Source organism: Amborella trichopoda, chromosome 7 (genome assembly GCF_054954075.1).
Source record: "Amborella trichopoda isolate Santa Cruz 75 chromosome 7, AtrichopodaSantaCruz75HAP2 v2.0, whole genome shotgun sequence".
NCBI classification, from domain to species: Eukaryota; Viridiplantae; Streptophyta; class Magnoliopsida; order Amborellales; family Amborellaceae; genus Amborella; species Amborella trichopoda.
In genome coordinates this window covers 31890016-31913338 of record NC_142342.1, presented here as the reverse complement: position 1 = coordinate 31913338, position 23323 = coordinate 31890016, and the positions used below count along the sequence as shown (strand labels likewise).

Here is a 23323-nt window from a genome sequence, read left to right as displayed (position 1 = left end):
CATCTTCACCTACAGTCTTCACTGACATCTTGGCTCCCCAGATCAAATAAGAGCAAGTCAGTATCGCTAAATTGCTTCAAATGGTTGAGAGCCTCATTGCATCTTCCCGGATGAATCTGGATGCAATTACCCGGATTCATTAAGGCCACATTAAGACAATTGCAAGCCGAGATGAGGACAATGATGGAAACCACGCGTCAAGAGATGTTGGTGTCCCATGAGGTTGAGCATACTCCCTTGGCACACCAAATCCTCTTTACCGCCTCCCGATCACCATGTCAACCCATTAAAATGATTATACCAAAAGAAGAGATGTTCCCACTCATACCTCCCTCACTCCCAGTCTCTTCTTCATCAACCTAGGTTGTGGATGAGGAACTAGTGAAACGCATAGTAGTTGAAGCATTGAAGAGATACAATATCCCAATAGTAGAAGAGTTGAATCACTATCGAAAACCTTACCCGGATTATGTTGACTAAATTTCATTCTCACCAGGCTACCAAAGACTTGATTTCCCCAAATACGATGGCACCGGCTCATCCAACAGTATGTAGCTCACTTCGTTTCTGCTTGTGGCAATACCGCAAACAATGAGCATCTCTTGCTCCAACAATTTATGGGGACTCTTACAGGAGCCGCATTCAAGTGGTACTCTCGATTACCACCAGGATCAATTTCATCATGGGAACAAATGGAGAGAGAGTTCCTCAAGCGCTTCTATGACATAGAAAGGAATGTGCAGTTTCATGAGTTCTTGATTTAAGGGAAAGGCCACAGGAGCTAGTGATCGAGTACATCAGAAGGTGGCACAACTTGGCTATAAATTTGGCCACTCTAGTGAGCGAACTTTAAGAAGTAGAATACTGTGTAGAAAGAATGCACCGCGAATTATCAATGCATGTCAATGCAGCATGTCCCTCCATATTTGCCAAAATGATTGACAAAGCAGTATGAATGGAAGACTTGCTCAAACATCATAGCAAAATACCATAACCGTTCGCAGTGGTGGAGGATGATGGTCAATTCTTATGCTATTGTTTGAAAGTATTTTATTTGCACATTACATGGAGCCAGGGCTCGCATCAAGTTGCGCATTTCGAGTCTTGAAACCATTTTGTTGTGCTTGTTTCCACATTCCAACAACACATACGGTTCCTAGTACCAGTTCCAACAACACATACGGCTCCTAGTAGCAAATGCATCGTCACTTCTACTGCTAGAATCCGATTCCGAATCATCTTCATCTCTAAAAAGTTAGGACAATATTTTTGTACTTGTTTCCACATTCCAACAACGCTCGTAGTACCAATTGCATCATCACCGCTAATGCTAGAATCCGATTCCGAATCATCTTCATCTCTAAGAAATTGGTACTATTTTTGTACTTGCTTCCACGTTCCAACAACACATACGGCTCCTAGCACCAATTGCATCAGCACCGCTAATGCTAGAATCCGATTCCGAATCACCTTCATCTCAAAAAATCTGCATAAAATCACATCTACACCATTGTTAGATCTATGTATGAATTACTAAGAAAATTTGAGACCTAATATCAAGTTCAGTCCTATCGTTTTTAGTATTTAGGAGTTTGAGAGAGAGACTAATTGAGCAATTAGAGTCCTATTAGTACATCGAGAGAGATTATTATATTTGTGAAAGAAATACGCGTGTATCTTTTTTTTGTTTAAAGGCATAGCAGGACCGACTAATAATTTATTTAGAAAAGGAACATATAATCTTCAATTATAAATATTTTAAAGAAAAAACCACGTATGTCGCTTTAATAGTGCATAAAAGTGATAATCCAACGAAAATAACGGATTAAATTCAAAGAAGGAAATATTAAAAATAAAAAATAAAAAATTTAAAAAGATTCATCTATAAGATGACAAAAAGCAAATTATTATAGAAAAAAAAATCCCAATAAAATTATTATGGATCAAATGTTATGTTTAAAATAAAGATACAAATTTTAGTGCACTTTCATTGTAATTGGCTGCCCTTCACACCATAAGAAAGTTATAAGTCCTTAATTTGGATAACGCCCATATTAAAATAGAATATGCTAGCATAATATACATGGTATTCACACGAGTGACAATTCCTTAATTTGGATAACACTCATATTTAAATAATGAAATTTTTTTATATAAAACCCTAATTCCTCATATTATTTCATGGTATACCCTTTTTCCGTTTTTGTTTCAAAAGGCCTAATAAAACCCTTAAAGATTTTACCGTACCTCATCATCTCTTATCTCCCTCTTTTATTGACTGTTGATCATTAAATTTAACCTCAACAAATCTTTTTATACTATTTTATCCCATTTCATAAAAATTAGCTACCATTTCCCTTTCCACCCATTAAAAAAGTCTTTCGGTTGAAATGGTAGCTAATTTTTCTGATGAAAGTCCATAAAAGAGGGAGATAAGAGATGAGTGGGTATGGTGAAATCTTTAGGGGTCTTTTTATGCTATTTGAAAGAAAAACAGAAAGAAGTCTACCATGAAATAATATGACGAATTAGGTTCCATACGAAATTTTCCCTTAAATAAAATATGGTAGCATGACGTACGCACACATTCACACGTGCACATGCATATATGTGTATGTGTCAATCTTGAATGAACTGATATGTGTATGTGTCAATCTTGAATGAACAGATAGTAGTATTTGTTGGAAGGGTTAGTGGCGTCATAATTATAAATCACTTATTATGATGAACCTCAATAATATTTATTCAATTTAAAATAAAAACTTGGAAAACTTCACTTCTCATAAAACGTGGCTTTCACAATGATATTCCGAAATTTGAGAACTAAGTTTCTACACTAATAAAATAAACCTCAATTTCCAGTCCAAGTTCATCAATAAGAATGGCTCAGTGGGAAGAATTGTAAAAAAAGAAAAAGAAAACAAAACAAGAAAAAGAAAAACTTACTCGTGTTGTTTCCAAACCTTTTGATTTGAAAATAGGAGAAATTAATTCATCTAAGAACTCTTTCATGAGGAACTTTGATATTCACGTGGGGCTTGTATATGCTAGAGGAGAACTATCATCATAAAGAAGTACAATCAAAATTAAAAAAGAATTATTGCTAGCTCCAAATATAATCTCTCAATTCCAATTTCATTGCAATAACAATATTCGTTAACTAAAAATAATCTCTCAATTCCATTTTCATCGCAATAACAATATTCGTTAACTAATAACAACATTAGTTGACTAAAAATAATAGCTTCTCTCTCCCTAACACCTCTCTTTCTCCTCTTTCTCTTGAGATAATGAGGGGCTTAAAAAAGAAATATGATATCTCTATACAGTTAAATAAAGAAATATAGTGACATTAGTAGGTCTGTCTTACTCCAATATTTACGTCTATCAATTTTTGTTAATAGCAGTATTCATATTTATCTATTTTGTTAATAATTATGCATACCGCTAACTCGGGTTTAAATAAAGAAATATAGTGACATATAATAGGTCTCTCTTACTTCAATATTGATGTTTATCTATTTTTGTTAATAACAATATTAATGTCTATCTATTTTATCAATAATTATGTGTATCTTTTTTCTTTTCTTTACTTTACTTCTCACTGAGTTTATTACATTATATTAACTTTACCACATCCGATTACATTATATTAACTTTACCTCATCTAATTAGTTCAGTTTACTACATTGTATTGAATTATTATATTAACTTTACCACATCTTATTAGTTCAGTTTACTACACTGTATTGAATTTACCACATCTCCTATTCGGTTAGTTAGTATTGACTTTACCACCCCGTATTGACTTTATAATATACGCGATATATTTTAGTTAGTATTAGTCAAACCACATCTGGCCTATTAGCTCAGTTGGTTAGAGCGTCGTGCTAATAACGCGAAGGTCGCAGGTTCGAGACCTGCATGGGCCATGGGTTTTTTAACCCTTTACCCAGTTTTACCCTGCGACCTACGTCGAACCTTTTTTGAATTTTTACCCAGCCACCTACGTCGAGCTAGATTTTTACCCATTTTCAGTCATACCCATTTTTACCCAGCCACCTACGTCGAACCTTTTTTGAATTTTACCCAGCCACCTACGTCGAGCTAGCCACCTACATCGAACCGTTTTTACCCAGCCACCTGCGTCGAACCTTTGAATTTTTTTGAATTTTTACCCAGCCACCTGCGTCGAACCTTTGAATTTTTTTGAATTTTTACCCAGCCACCTACGTCAAACCTGTGAATTTTTACCTAGCCACCTGCGTCGAACCTTTGAATGAATTTTTACCCAGCCACCTGCGTCGAACCTTTGAATTTTTACCTAACAAAAAACGCCATGGTGTATAAACCTGCGACCTGCATGGAACCTTTGAATTTTTACCTACCAAAAAACGCCATGGTGTACTTTTGAATTTTTATCAGCCAAAAAAATTTTACCTACCCAAAAACGTCTCTCTTTCGTATTTTTACCTACCAAAAAATGTCTTTTCTCTACAATTTTTACTTACCAAAAAAATTTTACATACCAAAAAAACGCCATGGTTTATTTTTGAATTTTTACCTACCAAAAAAACGTCTCTCTTTCATATTTACCTACCAAAAAATCTCTTTTCTCTTTCTTTCTCTCTCATATCATGGGCCATGGTGATTAAATACTGTTTTGGTTATTCAAACATACTTTATTTTGGGGTGTGGTTTTTGAATTTTTACCTACGAAAAAACGTCTCTTTCATATTTTTACCTACCAAAAAATCTCTTTTCTCTTTCTTTCTCTCTCATATCATGGGCCATGGTGATTAAATACCGTTTTGGTTATTCAAAAATACTTTTATTTTGGGGTGTGGTATCTATAAGGTTGCAACTTTAAACAATCCAACTAAAGTGCACCTTCAAATTTTATCATAATATATAATTTTGATGTAAAATGTTCTTAAGATTATCTCATAATTTATTTTTATATTTAATTATAAAATTTTAAATTTCAAAAATTGTTAAAATCAAATAGATCTATAAACATATAAAAATCTTGAAAATGGACGGTGTAGATAATATATTGTAAGATGCACTATTTTTGAGACTCAAAATCTTTTTATTTTTCATAGTCATACATCTCGATGTCGAGATGATCAATCACATGGCTTTTCAACATTAAACTTACTTTTTTTGGTCGATTTTTGTGGTGTATCCGTTCTACATTTTAAGGTTGCAACCTTATATAAACTTTTTCCTTTTTGAATAACCAAAACAGTATTTAATCACCATGGTCCATGAGAGAGAAAGAAAGAGAGACATGAGAGAGAGAGAAAGACGTTTTTTTGGTAGGTAAAAATACGAAAGAGAGACGTAAGAGAGAGAAAGAGAGACGTTTTTTTGTAGGCAAAAATACCAAAAATATTATTTTGTAGGTAAAAATAAAGGGTGAGGTTTGTATAAGGTACCTCCTGGTGCACCTATATGATTTACTTAGGGATGTAGTTTCGGCACCAAAAATCTCATGATGGCTTCAAAATCTCTTTTTATTTTTAGTTAGAAATTTTAAAACTTAAAAATGGTACAGATCGAATAGATCAATAAAAACTTGAAAATCTTGAAAACAGACGGTCCGTATGACTTTTTACAATATGTACTATTTTTTGAACTTGGAATTCTTTTTTTTCTTCATGTCCATTTATCTCAAGGTGAGACGATCAGTTGGAGGGTTCTCCTATGTGGAAACACTCTCCATTGTGGGATTTTTGAGATGCACCTTTCCTAAACAGTATAAGGTGGTAAACCTTATACAAACTTTTTCCATAAAAAAAATACTTTTATTTTTGGAAAAATTACAAAACCCCCTCAAGAATACACTATTCACTCAACTTACCCCCAACCAAACTTTTTCTCACACTTTTTTCCCCTCAACAAGCTTTCCTCGCAAAAACCCCCCCAAAGCAAAAAGTTGTAATTTTTTGGACAGAAATGCCTTTAACGTACAATAAAAATTCCATTGGCGGTCCCAAGTTGCCTATTGCCGGAGCGAATAACAACGCCGGCTGACCGCTTTGAAATGACTGTCGGATCGCAATAGCCACTACTGGAGCGAGATCAAACAATGCCGGAGCGCACTACCACACCGCCGGACCGATGTGCTCCAAAAGAGTATTGCCGAAGCGTATGTAGTTGTCGCCGGAGCGCAGATTGTATTGTCGGAGTGGCGTACTAAACCGCCGGATCGAAGTGGCTTACTACCAGAGGGACTGATCTGACTGCCAGAGCGCTCTGACTCCAAAAGCTTGTGTGCCAGAGTGTGTTTCTATAGTGCCGGAGCGCGTGGGAAAAGCTTCAGGTGCGTAGAGAAGGGTATGAAGACAAAAAGGTATCTCTTTTACTTTTTTTTGCGTTCGGGGGTTTTTGCGAAGATAATTTGTTGAAGGGAAAAAGATGAGAGAGAAAAGTTAGAAGGGGGTAAATTGAGTAAATAGTATATTCTGGGGAGGTTTTGTAATTTTCCCTTTATTTTTATCTACAAAAACAAACGCCTCTCCTTATCTCTCTCACGTCTCTCTTTCTTTCTCTCTCATATCTCTCTTACGTGTTTGAAGGTTTTATCTTATCAAAATGGACGGCTTATGTTAATTGAGCTAAAAAAATACTTTCTAGATTCTATTTTTTAATTTTTAGTTTTTGTAATTGTTCATTACAATGAAAAGAGTGTATATTTTAAAGTTTAGATCAAACAAATGGTCCTAACATAGTTTTTGAAGGTTGTTACATCACATTACTATACAACCATTGTATGCATGAAATCACTAAGAAATGATTTCATGCAACGGTTGTATAGTAGTATAATGCACCTATCTTCAAAAACCATGCTAGAGACATTTGTTTGGCACAAATTTTTAAATGTACACTCTTTTCATTCTGAAGAACAACCACAAGAAGAAAATTTTGAAAAAATTCTATAGAAAGTTTTCATTCTAGCCCAATTAATATAAGCCGTCCATTTTATTGAGATGGTTAGATATAGGCCTCAGAAGGATTGTTTATTCCCAAAATTTTTATATAGTGTTATCATCATTAGATTAATAATGCTAAAAAGGAAAAAAAATGATTTTGAATTTGTTAAGGCCTAGATCTTGAAATTCACCAAATGGATGGTCGATATTCATTGTTGAATGGGTACTAATTTTGACAATATCTAGGGTGCAAATTGAAAATTATTTGTCATAATATTGAATATGAGAATGAAAAGAATGTGTGTGCAAAATTTGGGGTCATACAAATGCCAAAAGTATGGTTTTCCTGAGGTATAGTTGCATTATACTACTATTCAACTGTTGCATTAGATCATTTCCCTATATATATATATATATGATATAATGTATTTTATATATTTTATTAATGTATTATTATAATATAATATTATTACAATATAAGATATTTATATATTATTTATAATATAATAATATAAAATATATTATATAATATATAGTATACTATTGGTTGAAAAGCTTCAAACCGAAACTAATATCAGGGCTACCTCTCTCTCTTTTCAAAAAATCCATGTTCTCATGGGAGCACAATGTGGATCTACTCTCTCGTTCAAAAATACCTATTTAAGAGTGTTTTTGTTCTAAAAATTTGAGAACCATATAAAAATTAAGTAGAGATTATACCCTAAAAATTTGAGATTGGAAAATACAGGTAGCATGGATTTTTGTCGAGGGGGTAAATACATAGTACACTCAAGAGAGTAGAAAATCGTTTGTATTGCGGTTGGGCAATATTACGGTAGTTAAATTACTATAATACTACTTTAAGGTATTATGGTATTCTAATTACCGTAATGAGTATTACTGTATTTAAATTACTGTAATGTTATTACGGTAATTAAATTACCGTAATACTACTTTAAGGTATTACGGTATTTTAATTACCGTAATACTCCTTCAACTTATTACGGTATTTAAATTATCGTAATATTCATTACAGTAAAAAAAACTACCGTAAAGGGTATTTTCGTCTAAGAAAGTAAAAAAATTGGGAAAAAGGGTGGTGTAGACGAGGTTTTGAAAAGTTTGGTTTTTTATTTTTATTTTCTAATTTTATTAAAATATAGGTATATAAGCGATAATTTCCCCATAATATAATGTATTTTATATATTTTATTAATGTATTATTATAATATAATATAAGATATTTATATATTATGTATATAATATATATTGTTATTTATTTAAATATTATTGTATTATATTATATATAATATTTATTTAATATATTATTTATAAAAATGAGTAATGATATTATGAGACCCTCCCACACCTATATGTGTAGGACCCCAAAGGATCACCATTAAATTTGATACAGATATCTAGAAAAGTCAAGTTTTACAACTATGTGATAACTTTTCTAGAGATCTGTGTCAAATTTAATGGTGATCCTTTGGAGTCCTACACACATGGGTGTGAGAGGGTCTCATAAAATCATTACTCTTAAAACATTTATTTGATATATTCTTACGGCAGGTCTTTGAAGATAGCGGCCCCATTCACCTTTTTATTTCAATAGAAATAAACTTTGGTGGAGATTCCTTATACGATGCAGCGATCGATCCCATACACTTCAAGAACCAAGAGACTTTAGTGCCTCCAACGGATCAGGTCCCTTGCTTGGTGGCTCTGAATCAGGTGGGTGCGTGCTGGCGGTAGCTATTTGGTTTGGCAAAACAATGTCCGTTTTCCCATGAAAGGGAGGATGAAATGGAGTCAAAAGGAATTCTTCGAGGTTCATGCAGTGGTGTCGAACTAACAACTACTAGTAGTGCCAGTTGTGTTCAAGTTCAAGTTTAAATAGTATAGTGATCAGGCTACGAGTCTCAATCTCCGAAAGAAAAGGTTGAAATAAAAAAAAGACTCTATTAGTTTGAGTCTTGTCCTATGATAGAGTGTTGTGTATAGTAGTCACTATTGTAATGCTTAAGTAAACAAAAGTAGAGTTCATTTAAGTGCTAGTGCTTTATCAATAAATATTGAATTTTGTCAAAAAAAACAAAAAAATGCCAGTGTTTTATAATATTATATATAATATAATAAATAATAATATTTAAATAAATAATAACCTATGATATAATCTTGTATATTATATAGAATATAATAATATAAATATTATATAATATAAGAGTATTGGTTCTATGAGCCCTTCACCCTCGATCACCGTCAAATCCCTTTACGGATCTCAATGACGTATGAGTTAATTACTCACCCCGTAAACAAATAAAACCAAATCAATTGAAATGGTAAAGAAACAATTTTCCAAAGTTAAAATCTATGCAATCTCTCTCTCTCTCTCTAACCTAACTTTCTTCCCCAAACACGAAGCTATTGTGTATGCTCACCATTACTGCACTTGTGTTTCTCAATCTAATAATCTCCAAACCCCTCACTTTCAACTCGGCAAAAATCAAAGCTTTGTCGTTTGAGCAACCCTAATCAAATCATTGAGATCTTAAGCTCAACTCCTGAGCTAGCAGGCATAGTTAGGGATTGGTATTTGATGGACCTAGCGATTAGGCAGCTTGCCAAAGCCCAATGTTTATCTGAAATTGCAATCTTACTAAAAACTAGAAGAAAATATACCAAATCACATAAGTTCTTACATGGCCTTATTTTCTCTTATAGTCGAGCTAATATGGTGGAGCAAACCACTTGCCAGATGGATGAGTTTGGAATCCATCGTCCTGTAGATTAGTTCAACGCTCTTTAAGTGCATGCAAAGATGCAAGAGATGGGAAAAAGGCCAATGTCATAATTTAATGTGTTGTTGACTTGTTACTGTAAGAATGGAGAAATTGAAAAAGGGTGGTTCCTAGATAGATTTTTCATTCATGTTTTTTCTCCATTTTCTTTATGAAATAGATGATTAGGGTTCTCACATGAACGGTTCAATGACGGTATTAACAAGAAAAAGGCTCCTAATTTGGAGGCTTTGGGCTTTTTAATTAATGGTCTAGTGAGAAATTCAAAGGAGGAGGAAGTAAGAGAGACCATCAAGCTAGTTACAGATACTAATCTAGTTATCCTAAATAGAGAGAGATCATCAGCTTGAGAGGATATCTCATGTATCCTTTACAGCTTTCTACCCCAAATCTTCAATCCCAAATACCTTAGGCTATTCACTCACTTTACTCCCAAGTCCAAAAAAAAACCTGAAGAGAACGACGCCATATTTGTTTTGAGGGAGAAACCCAAGTCCAATTAAGAAAAGGACGCCAGATTTATTTGCGAGAGAGAGAGAGAAATCAAATGGAGACGATAAAGCCAACAACCCACCTTCCTAGCCATTCTGGTAGCATGCAAGCACTTCAGCACTCGAACTCATGTGAGAGGAGTGAGTAGGGTTAGAGAGAGAAGCAGGTTGTCAAGAGAGAGAAATGTGTTTACAACAAAAGAAAGGGTAACCTGCTTAGCAGGCCACTTTGCCCATATCTCGAAGAACCACAATATCTGACGATAGGTACATGGGGTCATATGGAGGCATCGGTGTGTGAGGGACACACAAGGTCATTTCCATAATATAATATAATATAATATATAAATAAACATGTATTATATTATATATAATATGTATTTAATATATTATTTATAGAGAAAATATCTCCCTATCTTATATTTTTAAGTTTTTTTTATTGATAAACTTAAGGATTCAAAAAATATCTTCTAACCCTTAACTATTTTAAACCTATTTTTTAACCTAAACAAATGTGATAAAGATATTCTCTTTTTAAACCCAATCTTTTATCTCTTTTCACTTATATGTCCCAAACTTCTCTCTTTCTCTCTTTCTTCCTGTGTTTCTCTCACTCTCTCTCTCTCCTATGTTTCTCTCACTCTCTCTCTCCTCGTGTGTTTTTTCAAACACCTATTTCTCTCCTCCCGATAACCTCTCACTTCCATGAAGTCACTCTCTCTCTAGAAGTTTGAGAGGATGGCTTTTAGAAAGGTATATCTTTTTAAATTTGTTGGCCTAAAAAAACATATTTAAATTAACTCAGGGGGTTAGAAGAAATAAAATCTATAATTTTTATGCCCCAAGATATGTTTTAAAACCTTGGGTCTATTATGAAATGAAACCTAAAAATAGGGGGTATGAAAATATTTTTCTTTATTTATAATATTTTATAAATATTATATATAATATAATAAATAATAATATTTAAATAAATAATAACATATAATATAATCTTATATATTATATATAATATAATAATATAAATATTATGTAATTTAATATAATAAATATATATTATATGTATATGTAATATATATTATATTATAATATAAAATAATATATGTGAAATAAACGTGGAACTTTTTAAAAATTTGAAAGAATACTTTCAGAAAAACAAACACGCCCTTAAAGACAGGGTGTCTTTCTCCCTTAAAGATAAAAACTAGGTGCCCTAGGCTTTCTCCCTTAAAGATAGAGGATCTCTTTCTTAAAGATAAGAATTAGGCACCCTAGGCTTTTTAATTTAGAGGTTATGTACCTTACATATACTCTACAATTAGGACCCCTTCTTATTTTCGTGACATGTGTCAACCCTTTAACTATGACTTAATAATGTAGTATATAGATATAAATATAGACATATTATGAGCAAGAAAGCAATATATTATGATTTGATTATAACTTTACTATGTCAAACCATAAGTTTTAAAATAAAAAATTGGTTTAAAAACTTCCATATTTGTAATTTATGAATTTTAAATAATTTCAATTTTCCTTGGCACATTAACATATTTCTTAAAGATTTTCACATAACAGTATATTCTTAAAGAAGTTTTTTTTTCCTTAAAAGTAGTTTTTCAACTATTTGTTTCATACAATTCTAAGTTTTCATGCAACCCATATAAGCCACATTTTTCTTTTTGATAAAAATAACAAAAATCCATATCATATTAAACTTTGTTTTCAAAAAGTTTGTAACAAATAGTAATTAAGAAAAGTGATCTTTGTAATTTTTACTATCTAACATCAAAATATCACCTAATAGATCTCTAACATCAAATTATTGTCTAATAAGTCCCTTTGGTCATTGAATATTTGGTCACTCTTCTACCAATTTTACTAATTTTTAGTTTTCTGAATATACATTAGTGTTCTTTTCACGACTTACCAATGAACCATCCTAGAATTACTTTGAAATCTACTAACATTGCCATATGCATGACTCAAATCAAGTCTTGTACACAATATACATAACATGATATAATTTATACATCCTATAGCTTGAGCATTTGGAATTCTTTCCATTCCAGCTTTGTCAATTTTATTTGGGCATTTTTTTTTTTGACAATTTCAAGCCTTTAGAAACAAGTGTATCTATGGGCTTAAAATTTTTCATATTAAATCTCTTTAAAATATTTTCTAAACAATTTTCTTGAGATAAACATAGGAGTTTCGAACTTCTATATCTTATTATCTTAATGCCTAATACATATGAGACTTCTTCCATATCTTTTATCTCAAAGTGAGAACTTAGCATGATTTGGTATAATTAATCATGTCAATATCATTACTAGCTAGCAAAATATCATCTACTTTTAATGATAAGATAGCAAAAATGTTCCCACTATTCTAAATATATATACAATTATCTAATCTATTGGCTACATAACTAATTTTAGTGATTGTATTATGACAATGAAGTACCATTGTTTAGAAGATTGTTTTAGGCCATATAAAGATTTATAAAGTTTGTATATTTTTTCTTCTTGGCCTTCAATTAAATATCCTTCTAGTTGTTTTAACATATATTTGACATTATTTTATATTATAATATGCTAGTAATGTTAGGATGATCCTAATAGATGAAAATTTTGCTACTGAAAAATAAATTTTTACATAATCTTATACCATTCTTTTGGGTAAATCATTTAGCTACCAAACTAGCTTTAAATTTATCTATGGGTCCAATTGCATTAAGTTTTTTCTTTAAGACCCATTTGCAACCAATGGGCGTTTTATCTTTAGGGAGGTCACCAACTCCCAAATATGATTCCTTTTAAGAGAATCAAGTTCATCATTCATGACTTAAGTCTACTCAGCTGAGTCATGTGAGCTAGTAGCTCCACTATAGCTTTGAGGTTCATCTGTTGTATCCACACTCATTGGAGAATAATTTTTTTCATTCATAAACACATTAATTATTCTAAAGTGATAGGTAGGGATTTAGTTCTTTTAGGTCTATATGGTAAACTAGGTTCAAATGAATTACTCTCACCAATTATAGAGAGAGACTGAGTAATAGGATCTTCGAGACTCTTATTTTTATCAATTTCGTGTAAGATATAAGCATATTTAAAGTATGTTCATCATCTATATTTTCTAAATGAGCATTTGATAGTTTTAATTTGTAGTTTATCTCTATTTTATGGTGGTATAACCATACATTCTTAATAACCCTACACTCTCAAGGTAGTAAAGTCAGGATTCCTACTAGTCCATAATTCATAGGGGGTCAAGTTTATAGATTTAGTTGAAACACAATTAATGATGTACCTTGTATTGTTGAGAACCTCACCCCAAAAATAAGATGATAAATTTGAATGGCTTATCATAAACCTAACCATGTCCATTAGAGTTTTATTTATTCTTTTAACTACAGCATTTTATTGTGATATATATGGCATGGTATTTGGTGAATTATATCATGCTCCTAACAAATTTTGGTAAATAAGTTTGAGCAGTATTCACCTCCCCTATGTGTTATAAGAATTTAAATTTGTCTCCCTAGCTGGTTTTCTACTTCAGCTTCATATTCATTAAATGTTTCTAATGCATTTGACTTTCTACTAATTAAGTATATATATCTAACGAGAATAATCATTTATAAATGTTATGACATATAAAACTCTATGTGTTTTTTCATTTAATGGGCTACAAATATCGGATTGAACAATACTAAGTAATTCACTAGACCTTTTTCCTTTGAGAAATGGTTTCTTAGCTAATTTGCCAAACATACATAGCTCGCTTATTATTAACACAATATCTCCTTTCCCTGAATTGCTAACTATATAAAGTGGTCACTAGGGTAGTTTCTTAAAAAAAAAAACATGAGGTCGTCACAATGGTATCCTAGTCGCAAGGAGGTTTGGCAGTACCTTACTCAAAGTCAAGACTTTGTCTAATTTTTTTAAAATTTTTAAACTATTTTACATAAGGACACGAAATTAAGACTGTAATTTTTTTTTTATTTTTTTAGTGTATTTTTTGTGTTGTACATTGTGTAACAAACACCAGTTGATTCCCTGCGTCTGATATTTTGGCCAACAAGATTACATGCTCATAACCAGTTTTTAAAAACGGATCAATATCTCGGATCGGGCACCCATAAAACCCATCCAGATTTTTAATCGGCCGAATCGGTCTGATTAAACCTTAAAAAAAAAATCTAAAGAAAATTATTAAAAATTCATTATAAATGTTGTTTTTAAGGAATCCAATAAGAAATACGGATATTACATTATTAACTTTCATTTTTTTTATCAATTTGCAAATATTGAGATGTTTTTCCCTATATGAACTTATGTTAACCATTAAATTTGCATCACATAAAAAAAAATAGAATTATTATGGATAAAGTATATAATCGTACATAGACTACAATAAACAATGGATTAAATCGATGAAAAATGGCCACTAAAATCTCGAATATTCCTAAATTTATGTTAAAGATTACTATGTTATAAAAATAAAAATTATAATTAGATCGGTTATTCCTAGGTTGTATTAAAAATATTTGTTGTATTAAGAAATACCTTTTATTTTTTAACAAGAAATACTTGTTGTATTACCTTTTTCTTTTTTTTTTTAACAAGAAAAAAAAGAAGATGTTGTATTTCTTTTTTTTGTAATTTTTGTACTACTTTTTATTTTTTTACAAGAAAATAAGAAAATGATGCTGCCAAAGTACCTTTTATTATTTATACCTTTTATTTTATTTTTTTGTCAAGAAATACTTGTTTTATTATTTTTTTTTTTACAAAAAAAAAGAAGAAGATGTTGTATTACCTTTTTTGAGTAAAACATATTTTTTCCTTTTAGTTTTGTTATGATATTAATTTCTTCGTTTTTTTGTTTTTTTTAAGACAATAATGTTTTTTGTCTTTTATTTTTTTGATGATTTTATTTTCTTCATCTTATTTTTTTTTTAAGACGATAACTTTTTTTGAAGACAAAAAAATAAAAATGCAAGATAGCATCCCCAGGGTTCGAACTTAAGACATCCCAAGAAAAACCGCAAATGATAACCACGGCATCCCATCGATGTATAATTTTGAATAAACATATTTATGTTGAATAACGTTTCAACATTATATCACTTGGCTCAAGTCCCACATAGAATCAGACAAACTTTGAAAGATATAAATACCTTTTCAATACCCGTGTCAATGACATGATCACGAAAAAGGGCCAAAGTAATCCAAATTTTTAAACTAAATTACCAAAACATCCTCATCCAGTGACTCGCTGACCTGTGACGTGATAGCCCGCTTAGAATCATGATTTATGACATCATACGGTTAAAAATCGGCGATTCTCATCTAGAACTAGGTGATTCCTGAGATTACACAAGAATCGACACGGGGTGACCGATTCTCGTGTCGACTCGAGCGAGTCCGTTGCGACTCGCCGATTTTTAAAAGAACTGATTGTAATAGTTATATGTTCATGGAAAACCTATATAGAATATTTTTAGAAGTCGAAATTCTAGGGATGTAATCTTCAACCCAGAGACCAACATCAACCTCAAAAATGGAATCCTAAGATTGAAATATGATTGAATGGAGACCTATAATTTGTTGAAAAACTTGAGGGAAGAGATGGACCCACTCCTAGGATTAGGGGCAATGTCGTGAGACTATCGATCGCAATGATTAGGCTTTTACCAGAACTGTGAGAACTCTGTAAATTTCTGTATACCTCTCCATGGCCACGAAGGCTTCTTAAAGAGGGATGGAGGAGGTCATTCTCCAACGTTCGATTTCATCCTAAAATCTTTGAGAAAACATGGTCCTATAATCTTAGAAAGTGGGTGGTTACTTTCTAGCCGTTAGATAACGGTACTTTCTTTCTCTAAGAAGCTTTTATTTTTTTAGTAATAAACATTAAATTATAAGAGAGAGAATGATTACACGTTTAAAGACCCCATGGCCACACACACATACCAACATCTCTCACTTGTATATATTGAAATATCATAAAGTCTTTATCACTTAATGAATTTAACATTTATGTGTATATTTTTGTCATGAGGCTTTCACGCAAGTGCAGTTATACATCTTATAATAAAAAAAATATCCAAAGTCATGTCATAGTTTTTCACGCTAATGCGGTTTTTCCTTTCATGACCAAGACATCAAAAAATATCCCATTTGAGAGTTTCTAACTTAAATATTTCTAAATCCCATCAAAACTACAAGCTTTGAAAATATTTATGCATTCAATCCCTTTGTTAAAGGGTCTGCAATCATATCTGAAGATGGCAAATAACTTACAGTTATTTCATTCTTCCAATAATATCATAAATATAATGATAATCAATTTCAATGTGCTTACCCTTGGAACTATAAGCTCCATTTCTAATTGATGAAATAGCAGCCTGATTATCACAAAAAAATTTAACAAGTCTGTCTGCTATATCCAGCTTCAAATCATTTATGAAGCGTTTAATCCAGACGGCATAAGTTGTAGCAATACTATAAGCAATATACTCAGCTTCTATAGTATACCGAGCTACACAACCTTGTTACTTACTAGAACAAGAAACACATCCACCTCCAAAGAGAAATACAATTCATGAGGTTGATTTTCTATTATCTAGGTCTCTTGCAAAATCTGCATTAGAGTACCCAGCAACCTTTAAGTTGTCAGCTTGAAAGTACAACTTGTAATTTTTAGTTTTTAGAATATATCTGAGCTTGCTAATGAGCCATACTAGGATTATTTTGGAATCTACTTACAAGACCATATGCATGACTCAAATCAGGTCTAGTACACATCATGGTATAATTTATGCATCCTACAACTTGAGCATAATGAATTCTTTCCATTTTAGCTTTGTCACTATCATTTAACAGACATATTTTCTTTGATACTTTCAAGCATTTACAAATAGGTGTATGGGCTTGCAATTTTCCATCTTAAATCTCTTTAAAACACTTTTTAAATAACTTTCTTGAGATAAACATAGAAGACTTGAACTTCTAGCTCTTGTTATCTTAATACCCAATAATTATGAAGTTTCTCCCATATCTTTCATCTCAGAATAAGAACTTAGTCATGATTTGGTATGGTTAATCATGCCAATATCATTACCAGCTTTCAAAATATCATCCACATATAGTGACAATATAACAAAATTGCTCTCATTATTCCAGACATATACACAATGGCCTAACCTATGGGCTATATAGCTAATTTCAGTGATTGAATTATGAAAAATAAAGTACCATTGCCTAAAAGACTATTTTAGACCATATAAAGATTTCGTAAGTTTATATACTTTGTTTTCTTGGCTTTTAAGTACATATCCTTCTGGTTGTTTCATGTGCATATCTTCTTTTAATTATCCATTTAAGAAAGCTATTTTGACATCCATCTGAAATGATTCTAGATCATAATATGCAATTAATGCAAGGATGATCCTAATAGATAAAAAGTTGGCTACTGGATAATAAGTTTCTACATAATTTATGCCCTCCTGTTGGGTAAATCCTTTAGCTACCAACCTAGCTTTATAATCAATAGATCCATTTGCATTAAGCTTTTTCTTTAGGACCCATTTGCAACCGATGGCTTTTTTATATTTAGGGAGGTCAACCAACTCCCAGACTTGATTTTTTTTAATATAATCAAGTTCATCATCTATGGCTTGAGTCCACTCAGCTAAGTCATGTGAGTTCATAGCTTCACTATAGCTTCGAGGTTCCTCTATTGTATCTTTACTCATTGAAGAGTAATTATCTTCATTCATAAATACATAATATTATTCTAAAGTCGTAGGTGGGACTCTAGTTCCTTTAGGCCTATCTAGTATACTTGATTCAATTGAATCATTCTCATCAAATGTAGAGGGAGTCTGAAAAACAACCAGACCTTTCTCTTTATCAATTTCATGTAAGTTAATAGGCTTATTTAAATATTTTCATCATCTATATTTTTTAAGAATGAGTATCACGATTCTCTACTAATGATCTAGTAACATAGTTATAGAATCTATACCCTTTAGAATTTTATAAACAACCTATAAAAGAGCATTTTATAGTTTTATTTTGTAATTTATCTCTATTTTGTGGTGGTATAAGCACGTGCCCAAGAACCCCAAACTTTCAAGATAATAAGGTCAGGTTTCCTACCTGTCCATAATTCATATGGGATCAAGTCTATAAATTTAGTTGGAACACGATTAATGATATATATTGCAGTGTTTTGAGCCTCACCCCAAAAATGAGGTGATAAATTTGAATGGCTCATCATGGACCAAACCATGTCCATTAGACTTCTAGTTCTCCTTTTAGTTACATCATTTTGTTGTGGTGTATATGGCATAGTTGTTTGGTGAATTATACCATGCTCCTTACAAAATTCAGAAAATAAGACGGAGCAATATTCACCTCCTCTATCTGTTCAAAGAATTTTAATATGTCTACTTAACTGATTTTCTACCTCAGCTTTATATTCTTTAAATGTTTCTAATGCATCTGATTTCATACTAATTAGGTATACATATCTATAACGTGAATAATCGTCTATAAATGTTATGAAATATTTCAGGCCTCTATGTGTTTTCACATTTAATGGGCCACATATATCAGAGTGAACAATACTAAGTGGTTCACTAGACCTTTTCCCTTTAGAAAAAGACTCCTTAGTTAATTTACCAGAAATACATGGCTCGCATGTTTTGAATACAATTTCTCCTAAATTGGGGAGCAAGCATCTTTTAACCATTTGACTCATTTTATCTTTATTTATATGTCTTAATCTTAAGTATCATACATATAGATCATCCATACACATAAAAGCATCAATATAACCAGAAAATGATGAGTCTTCGTTAATATTCAGTCGGTATAAATTGTCAACTTTAGTACCGTACACCAAAGCTCTAGAATGCTTCTCAATGGTAACTCGACCAGACTTGAACCTTATTTCAAAACCTTTGTCGTCTAACCTAGGGACAAAAATCAAATTGCGCCTCATATTGGGCGCATATAATGTATCAGTCAATAAGAGATTTGTCCCTCCTGATAAACATAGCTTGAAAGTACCAACACCTAATACATCGCAGTAGGTGTCATTTCTCATATAAATCCGCTGGTTATCGGTTGTAATCTCTTCCTATTCTATGAATCCGTCCTTGATCCTCGAGACATGTCGAGTAGAGGCTGAGTCGACCCACTAATTTCTCAAGTCATGATCGGCAACTATTGATTCTAGGACTACGCAGATTAAATCCTTTATCTTATTTTGATTATTTTGAGTAGGGTTGTTATTTTGGTTCCTATTTTTATTTTTCAGCTTAAGACAATTAAACTTGACGTGCCAATTTTCTTATGATAAAAACAGGTCTTCTCAACCTTATTCTTTTGATTTTAAAAATTTCTCCCATTTTCTTTATGCCTATTATTTTTCTGATAATTGAAAGGTTTCTTGGGGATATGAGAAGATGAACTTTGGGCAAAGTGGAGCTCATTTGACTTCTTCATCATTCTTCTCTCAGCTTCAATACTAAGATGCATGGGAAGATTTAACATGATTATCCCTTGTGTAGAATGATTCAATGCAATTACAACAGACTCCCAAGATGGAGGGAGACTGTTAAGGACAATGGACACTTGCATGCGTTCGGGGATTGGATTTACAGTTACAGCAAGGTCCTTTGTAAGCACTATCACTTTATTGACATGCTCGGTCACTGAGTCTATTTCTTTCATTCTGTAAGAATTGTATTTTTCTAACAACAATTGTACATGGGTCTCAGAAGTGGTCCCATACTTTTTAGATAGGGCGCACATCATACTTTGAGCTGTGGTGTAATCCTCAAAGACTCTAATTAAATCATCTTCCATAAAGCTCAACATAGTAGTCCTAGCTATTTTGTCATCTTCTTACAACTTTTCAAGTCGCCTTCTGGCTTGACCATTGGCATTAGGTTCTAAAACTGGTAGTTTTGTTTCTGAGACATAATCTACCTTATCGTGAAAAAGAATATATCCAATTTTTCTTTTCCACATAGAAAAATTAGTCTCATTGAGTTTTTCTGACGTGACTAGCCTAGATGCCATTTTAAATTTTTAGATAATACCTTAAAGTTAAAAAAAAAAAAATTTGTATTTAAGAAAGGGTTGTCTGCTAGTTAACTTAATAGGTTTGTCGACTCTCAATGAGTTGATACCTCAAAAAAAAAAAATTCTCGAACAATTTATGTTCGCACTGCTGTGATGCAAAAAAATAATAATAAAGTAAGGCAACAACTACTTTATGTCAAATATTGCATAAAATAAGTTTCATGAATATATGAATATTTTTGCCCAAGAGAGAGAGTCTACAATGATATTTTGATATTTTCAACAAAAATATGGCATTGCATAATCATAAAAATAATGAATTCACAAAATCAAGATCATGAAATTTTTTAACTTAAAAAGACCCAAGCATAGGATAATTATGCAATGCAATGACAATTATTATGCAAATAAAATATGTAGTAAATCCCTAAATTATAAGCCACAAAAAAAAATGCGTGCAAATGATATAACAACCTTTACTTGAATAGTTGTTGTGTGCATAACAATTTTCAATAATCCAATAAAATTATGCACTAATTTTCAGCAATAAAATATGGAAGAAAGAAAGGTGCAAGCCAACTGGTTTTCAGCAATTATGTATGTCTTTATCTTTCTCACTCTAAATTTCAGCAACCTTTTATTAATTTATTTTTTATTTTATATTTTATTGAACAATACCTCTTAAATTTATTTATTTTATCAATTCTCTATTTACTCTATTGAAATTTGTCTTCTCTGATAAAGTTGATTTCATAAGCCATGAGTCAATTTATTATTTATGCCATGAGTCAATTTATTATTTATTCGTTATTATCTCTAAGATAATTGTTCCATTGTTAGGTTTATCTTATTGTTGTAAAAATTAGTTGAAATCCTTTGATATCAATCTGTTTCTATTTCCTCTCATAAATTATTATACCTTTTGCAAGTTAATTGGCGTCCTTTGTTACAGCAACAAAAGCAGTCGCACTTTGATTTAAACCATATGCACTTTTGATATACGCACTTTGTAAATAGGAGATTTCTATCAAAAGGTAGAGAGAAACATCATATACTTTTTATTCTCTCAGGCCTTTATTTCTTGCTCATCATCAAGGTAACATTTTTTTTTAATGCTGATTTAAACTTACAGGAAACCAAATAATCGATTTCGATCCTGGGACCTGTGGGTTATGAGCAAAAATTAAATAAATAAATAAATAATTGAATAATGAAACCTGGGAACGGTAGGGTACAAGCCCACCACGCTTCCACAACCCACTTTGATACCAATGTTGAAAAACTTGAGGGAAGAGATGGACCCACTCCTAAGATTTGTGGGCAGAGTCATGAGACTATCAATCGCAAAGATCAGGCTTTTACCAGAACTGTGAGAACTCTGTAAATTTATGTGTACCTCTCCATGGCTATGAAACCCTCTTAAACCTCTCCACTGTTCGGCTTCCTCCTGAAATCTCTCAGAAAACGTGGTCATGTAATCCTGAAAAATGGGTATAACGACACTTTCTCTCTCTAAGAAGCTTCTCTTTTTTAATAATAAACATTAAATTATAAGAGAGAATTATTGCACATTTAAAAGCCCCATGGCTTCCTCCTGAAATATCTGATAAAACGTAATCATGTAATCCTGAAAAATAGGTGGTTACTTTCTAATCGTTCGATAACGACACTTTCTCTCTCTAAGAAGCTTCTCTTTTTTAATAATAAACATTAAATTATAAGAGAAAATTATTGCACATTTAAAAATCCCATGGCCATACACACGTACCAACATAATTTTTAACGTATCAAATATAAGCAAAGGTTATCTATTTATAGATCATTATAAATTGGTTTTTTGAACACCAAAGACTGATAAATGCCAAAAGATTTCTTACTTCGCTGGAGGATACTATCCATTACTCCGTCGGGCAAAACACATACTAGAGATTCTTAAATCTCAAATGTTGAAGATGCATTCCCTACTACCAATAGATTAATCTCAAGGTAAAAAAAACAAAAAACAAAAAACAAAAAACAAAAAACAAAGAACAAAACAAAAAACAAAAAACAAAAACAAAAAACAAAAAACAAAAAACAAAAAAAACAAAACGGAAGTAAACTCTTTGTATACTAGGAAAAAAACTAATGCCTGAAGATTGAATACAGACCGTCCAAAGGCTTTATGTAAATGTTACTCAAAATTTAAATTTTTTCTTTTGAAAATAATCATATGGGATAACAAACCCTCATGTATTTCCCAAAATTTTAGACCAAAAACCTTTTACATTCTGCTCCCATGGGAGCACGTATACGCTAAATTTCCCCCCGGGATTTTAAACCATCATCGCAAAATTTGAGGTAAAAGATTACACTTGTAAACTGGTCTTTCACGAGTCAGCTTCCACTCAACCGCACACCCCCTCATTTCATAATAATTTATCGTAGGAGAGTGTATAATGTACTCCAGCAGGAGTATATTACCCCGCAAGAGCATACCATATGCTCATTCTCCAGCACGATTTACTACCTTCGCAGATAACTACTCTCAGAGGATTTTTACAATCTAAAGTTTTCCGCTGATCGTTTTCAAGAGGCAAATTCGGATTTCGAATTCTTCAATGCATGGTCAATTGAACAATCCTTATCCAATTGGATATTCTTTTCAGGCACAAAGAAGGCGTTTTTACTACTTTGTTCTTGGTAAGTGGCCAGTTGAACAGGCTACATTATACTTCCAAGTGAGTTTTATCCGATGGATTAAATGGAAAACACGGTCCTAAAGGGGCGGAAGTCAATAATTGACTGATAAAAAAAAGAGGCATGCCTTGTAACCGCCGGTTGTCATGGGCAATTCTATGGTAAGAATATTGGTTTCATAGATGCCTTGTCTATGAAAGCTTTGTCTAAAAGGCAAAGAAACCCATTACTGTAACCCAGGAGGATTATATTAGGGCGGACGGTTCTGCCCCAATCGTCCGGAGTAACCTAAAGATCATGAA

General features: G+C 32.1%; 1 non-coding gene across 1 annotated transcript; it reads left to right on the top strand.

Annotated features, from left to right (window-relative positions):
• Positions 1 to 3858: 3858 nt before the first annotated feature.
• TRNAI-AAU (transfer RNA isoleucine (anticodon AAU)) lies at positions 3859 to 3932 on the top strand. The gene has a single exon. It is a non-coding gene; the product is annotated as a tRNA-Ile (tRNA).
• Positions 3933 to 23323: the final 19391 nt, after the last annotated feature.